This window comes from Beta vulgaris, chromosome 9 (genome assembly GCF_026745355.1).
Source record: "Beta vulgaris subsp. vulgaris cultivar EL10 chromosome 9, EL10.2, whole genome shotgun sequence".
Taxonomy (NCBI): domain Eukaryota; kingdom Viridiplantae; phylum Streptophyta; class Magnoliopsida; order Caryophyllales; family Amaranthaceae; genus Beta; species Beta vulgaris.
Genome location: NC_079210.1, coordinates 23,957,535 through 23,963,534, shown reverse-complemented (window position 1 = coordinate 23,963,534; position 6,000 = coordinate 23,957,535). Strand labels below are relative to the sequence as shown.

At 33.9% G+C, this 6,000-nt stretch overlaps 1 long non-coding RNA gene across 1 annotated transcript; it reads left to right on the top strand.

Moving 5' to 3' along the window:
• Window positions 1-1,726: 1,726 nt before the first annotated feature.
• On the top strand, window positions 1,727-3,991 carry LOC125493506 (uncharacterized). The gene is made up of 2 exons (XR_007270112.2): window positions 1,727-3,165; window positions 3,646-3,991. It is a non-coding gene; the product is annotated as an uncharacterized LOC125493506 (long non-coding RNA).
• The last annotated feature ends 2,009 nt before the right edge of the window (window positions 3,992-6,000 follow it).

Genomic DNA, 6,000 nt, shown 5'->3' with positions numbered 1-6,000 from the left:
ACATGAACATATTTGGGAAGCTAAATATTTCCAAGAACGAGCAATTTTGGCCCCTACGAATGAGATAGTCGAGATAGTCAATGATCATGTTCTATCTACCATTCACGGAGAAGAGAAAGTGTATTTGAGTTCGGACGCTATAAGCAAAGAGGAGGTTAACTTCGGAGTACATGAAATGTACTCCACTGAATTCCTCAATGCGATAAGGTGCTCTGGTCTCCCAAATCATAGCATACGATTAAAGGTTGGTGCTCCAGTTATGCTGCTAAGGAATATTGATCAAACATCTGGGTTATGTAATGGCACGAGGTTAGTCGTTAAACATTTAGGCAATCGTGTTATTGAAGCAACTGTTATATCTGGAAGTAATGTCGGAGCAAAGGTTTTTATCCCAAGAATGACAATCACCCCGTCTGACTCGACTAAATTTCCTATCAGATTTCAGAGACGTCAGTTTCCTTTAATGGTTTGTTTTGCTATGACTATAAATAAAAGTCAAGGACATTCATTGTCCATGTAGGTCTGTATCTCCCGAGACCTGTTTTCAGCCATGGTCAATTTTATGTTGCCTTATCCAGAGTTACGAGCAAAAAAGTTCTCAAGATCCTCCCCTTTGATAAAGGACACGGTGTGCGTACAACTACAACAAATGTAGTCTACAAGGAAGTGTTTGCAAACATTTAGTTTGAGTTAAGCGCTTTTGGTTTTATTTGTACTTCCTTCTCATTACCACAATTACATGTACAATTCGTGAAATTGTATTATTCGTTTCGTCTTTATTATGTGACTTAATTTACTTATGTTATAAAGCTACTAGCAATTTACGCACGCGATGCGTGCCTCATTTTAAAAAAAAATAAATTCTACCTTTTTGGGGCATTAGCAAGGGTAAAATTTGATCCATGATCCCAAAATTGTAACCGGAAAGTATAAACTAATTTCAGTTTTTTTCCTTATCTAACTTCTAAAGTCTGTTTTCACACATTGATATATATTTAAAATTTTCATCATTTTAAATCTTGTCCTTTTCTAAATATTAACACTTTGAGCTTCAATTATATTTGAAATGAAATTTTAAATTTTTCATACACAATTTGATATTGTAATTTTTTTTTTTTAGAAAAACAAAAATCGTTACTTTTCGCAAATTAATGTAGTTTTTTTTTTTCCTGGAAAATGGATTTTTGCAAAAGTTGTTCGCAAAAAGTTTGATATTGTTTTTTTTTTCAGAATTTATTTCTGAACATGGATTTTTTGCAAAAATTTTGGGCAAAAATTTTAATATGAGCATTTTTTAAGAAAAAAATAAATTTATTTTATATGAAAATAAATTAAATTTAAGTCTGATTGTATAAAAGCCCTTTTGAACTCATTACTATCATCTCCATTTTTTAACTACATAACAGTCGACTAAGTTGCTATTGTTTATTTCACTAATATGCAATAATTTTGAAGCTTAAAAGAATTATGTACCTTTTTGGAAGTTCGCAAATTGCCGATGGATGAATGTGTGATATCGCTGTTAAAATCATATGTTTTTCTCAGATTTGTGTTTATAGGTAACTTTTGTGAGTATGTAATTGTGAATGGTTCTTGAGAATAGTGATTTGTAAGCAAATTTTTGTAAATGTATTGATGTTCTAGGTTATTAGTTTTAGTTTATATGTTAATTTTGAGTTTTAATAAAGTTTCCTGATTATTTGAGTGATTTGCGCGATTTTTATAACGTGATTTTCTCAATTGTATGAGTGGTTTGTAAAGTTTCTTCTTTTAAGTGATTTGTGAATGAGTGTTTTAAATTAATTTTCGTTAGTTTTCTTTGAGTGTCGATTTTGATTTTGACATTCCTTTTGTAATTTAGAAAGAGAAGGGGGGGGCAAAATAGGCATTCCAAAAGAGGACACCATTGCTCCTCCCATCCCTTATATAATAGAGATAAATACACCCGTGCATTATGCACGGGTCCTAAAACTAGTTTGGCAAAACACCAAAACCAATCTACCTCCCCGTTTCCTTGGTCGGTCAATACAAGATTAAACTTAAAAAACCCAAACCAAAACAACTCTCTCCTGAAAAAATCTTAAATCGTGAAACCCAAAACCCCAACCCCCAAAACTAAAAACCCGAAACACTTTCTCTCTCTCCTCCGTCGTTGCCTCACCGGTGTTCATGAAGCTCGTCGGAGCTATTTGTTCCCCTTGGTGCGGTACTGCTGCTGCGCTAGTCCCTTGTCGTGTATTCTCGCCTCCTCGTCGCGGTAGTGTGTGCGGTGCTGCTCGTGTCGCTGCTTGTTCTCCGCTCCTTTTCTCCTCTTTTTGGTAGTGGTGGTCGTTATGGTGGTGTGCCGCTGCTATTTTCTGTCTCCGATTTCGGTGGTGGCGTGGGCTGAAAGATCACCCTTGTTCTGTTTTTCCCCTGTTCTTCGCTGCTCCTACTAGAGCAGAGGTAAATTTACCTCTTTGTTTTTATTTCAGAGCCTTTTTATTCATAATTCAATCCCAAGTTGTTGTGGTTTGTTGTTGTCGTCGCTGCGTTGTTGTTATTGTTGCTGTAGCTATTTCTTGTTGTGGAGGTTGTTGTTTGGCTTTTGATAATTGTCTTGCAATATGATTTCTTCATTGTTTTGCGAAAAGTTCATCTATTTCAATTTGAAATCAAATTTAAGTAAGTTAGAAACATTATTTGTATTTGTCTTTGATTAGATTTGTTTCAAGAAACTTAGTTGTTGTGGAGTTGTTGCTCTGTCTTTCTGTTTTCTTATGGATGTTCTTATTAGTTTAAGTAAGTTGTTAGCTAACTTTGGTTTGTTTATTTCAATAATTTAGAATTATGACTTGTATTGGGAAGTTTAGAATTGGCTATTGATTGTGGTAATTGGATTGAGTTATAGGATTGAGTCTTAGTTTTAGTTAGGTTTATGTTTCTAAGAGGTAGAATCGGTTTAAAGAATTTAAGATTTAGAGTTTGGAATTATGGTTGTAAAGGATTTCCAAATTGGGAATTAGTTGTGATTATGATTTCTAGTTTAGATTAGTCTAAGTTTGGTTATTGATTATTGTTATTGTTGTGAGGTATATTATTGTGGAGTTCAAGTTAGAGTTGGCGATCAATTGCCCATGATTATTCTTGGTGGTGAATTACTAAGGGATCGGTGATGCGTATAAGGTAACTTTTATGTTCAGTAAAATCATTTACTCATGCCCCTGTGTGTGGATCTCTATTATGTTTTTGATACTTAAGTTCGTACTATGGCCATAGATATGAACATGATGATGAAATGTCATTGATTGATTATGAATATGCAAATGTTTTGCTGGCTTAGTTTATGAACTAAAAATAGTAAGTGGGCAAGGTATAGGTAGAGGATGGTTACTTCTTTTGACCAAATATGGTCGGCTACGCTCCACAACGAACCTTGGGGGTAGTATTGCTGGGCTCTATAACGAACCTTGGAGGCAGTGTTTGTCCTTTGTCCAAAGCCCGTACTTGTCACTGATTTGTTTAAGAGAGTGAGCTATGCCAGCGTTGTACTGAGATGAAAATGATTTGAGAAATAAAATGTTTATAACGGGCTGAAGTAAAGGTTACGAGTTTTCCACTCATTTTGGAATTTTGTTTGTTTGTATTTCTTCTCTGAATTTGCAGGTTTGGTATCAAGAGCTCGAGAATGGAAGTGAAGCAAGATTATGATGTCGTCCGAGATTAAGGATTGAGTTTATATTTAGATAGTTGATTTGAGAATAATTATTATATTTCGTTGTATATAATATTTGAGAATTCAGTCGAGATATTTGTGTAATTAAGGATATTTTTCCGCTACGGAGTAATTTAATTAAGAGTTAATTGTTGTTTATGGTTGTCGAGTGTGTTTCATTAGCAGCTCGGAAGAGCGGGCTGTTACAGTATGCTATAATGAGATCCAAAGATAGGAAAATGTAGATCCAAAAAAGAATCATTGTGAAAATGTATATTTTTTCTATTATGTTGCTTAGATCATGGGTAGTATTTTTTTACATGCACCTGTGTTGTGAAAATGTGTATAGGCATAATGGAATTTTCCATGCATTGTTGGTGACATTCATGTCAAATCTGCATTGAAAACTCAGTGTGCCTCTTTGTTTAGAGGTTTGCGATACCGACTTAAGGGGGAATTTTGTGTTGGCTTTACAATTGATGAAGCAAAACGTAATAGACCTGCTGAAATTGATAAAACTAATTGGGATTGGCTAGTTGAAGACTGTTGGAATGATCCCAAGCAAAAGGTGAAATGTCATTGCATGTTGTTTTTTTTTAATCTTGCGATACTCCTTTATGATAATTTTTTTTTTTTTTTGCAAGTATAGTGAAGCATCGTTGTGGAGCAAAGTCCACATCTCGAATCTTTGAAGAAATGTTATGTAGTGTCTAGGTAATGCTAATATTCATATGAAACACATGAAAATAACTAATTTTAAAGTATTTTTTATTATTATAGTTGAATGCTCCACCAACCCAAACTCAACCCACACAAGAGGGTGATGATGCCGCTCAAGATCAAGATGATGAACATATATATGTCAAGCTATATGACAAGACCCATAGGTATATGTACTAATTATCTCAATTACCTTTAGATTTGGGCGAGATTAAGTTGTGACATTGGATATTGATGAATTCTTATAAAAAAAATGTGAATCAGGGGAGTGGATTATTGACCCTGTTGCTAAAACGAATTTGAATGCCTTGAAAGAATTGCATACAAAGGAAGTGCAGGAAATGGTAAAGATGATCTGACACCAATGGAAGCCTACCCTAAAGTTTTCAAAGATTGCTCCGGATACATAAAAGGGCTTGGTGTTCGGCCTAAGCCACCCAAAAGATCCATAAGAGCAAACTCTAATGAGGTTAGAGATGAAATCCAACAATTACAACAAGAAAAGGTGAAAAATCGCACAAAAGTTTCAAATTTGCAATCTGACAACAAAATGCTTAAGGAAGAAATGGAGAACCTGAAGTTAGAAAGTCTTGAAAGAGAGAAGAGATTGAGGGAAGAAAGCATCTCAAGAGAAGCCAAAATGAAAAAGGATTTAATGAAGCAATTATTGGAAATTATGAAAAAAAGAGGCAACAGCAAGGTATGTTTTTCATTCTCCTAAAACATATACTTTCCATGCTTTTAGTTTAATAGTATATAACTCCCTAACAGACTTCTTTTTTTGCTTTTCTAAAGATAAAGTTGTAAACTTGGTAGACATTTGGACGAGATTGTTGATACTTGAAATTTGCACCCTTTTGATCATGACTTGGTTAGTGACACTTGACATTGGTTGTTTACTTGGTAGACTTTTGGACTTTTTTGAGCAGTAGTTATATTATTGGATAAGTACTAGTTTGTGGTCATGACTTTTCTAGTATGATATGATCTAGGTTAGTTGGTGGATAGACAATCATTTACATATTTATCACTTATTAGAGAAGTGGAGGTCATTCTCGATATATTGAGAATGCCCTGCTTGTAGCATTAATTGCTTTAGGACTTCTTATAGACTTTAGTTTTGACTTTGATGTTTTTTTAGTGCTTTCTATGGCTTGTTTTTTGTTCTTTTCTTCCTTTCGTAATTCAGAAAAAGCATTAGGTAGATTTTGTTAGTTTTGACTCTGATATGAAAAATTTGGTATTGAGCTGTGCTTTGTTTATATATTGATATATCCTTCTAGTTCACATGTCTTAATGATATAATTACATTTCTTCTTCCAGAGGCCACTAAATTTGATGGTCTTTAGGAAGCAATTTGGATGTTTCTCCTTTTGAGAGGTATATTTGGTATTCTATATATTCCCTTCATTGCATCAAGTTCTTTAAACACAACTTTGCTAAATAAATTAAAATCGGGCATACTAGTGAGGTGATTGTTGTTTTCATGTGAATTAGTATTCTTCAAATTTTTAGTTGTAAAGAATATACCAACTAGACAATGGTTATACTTTTCTTGTCTCTTTCTAACATGATTGTTATTCTTT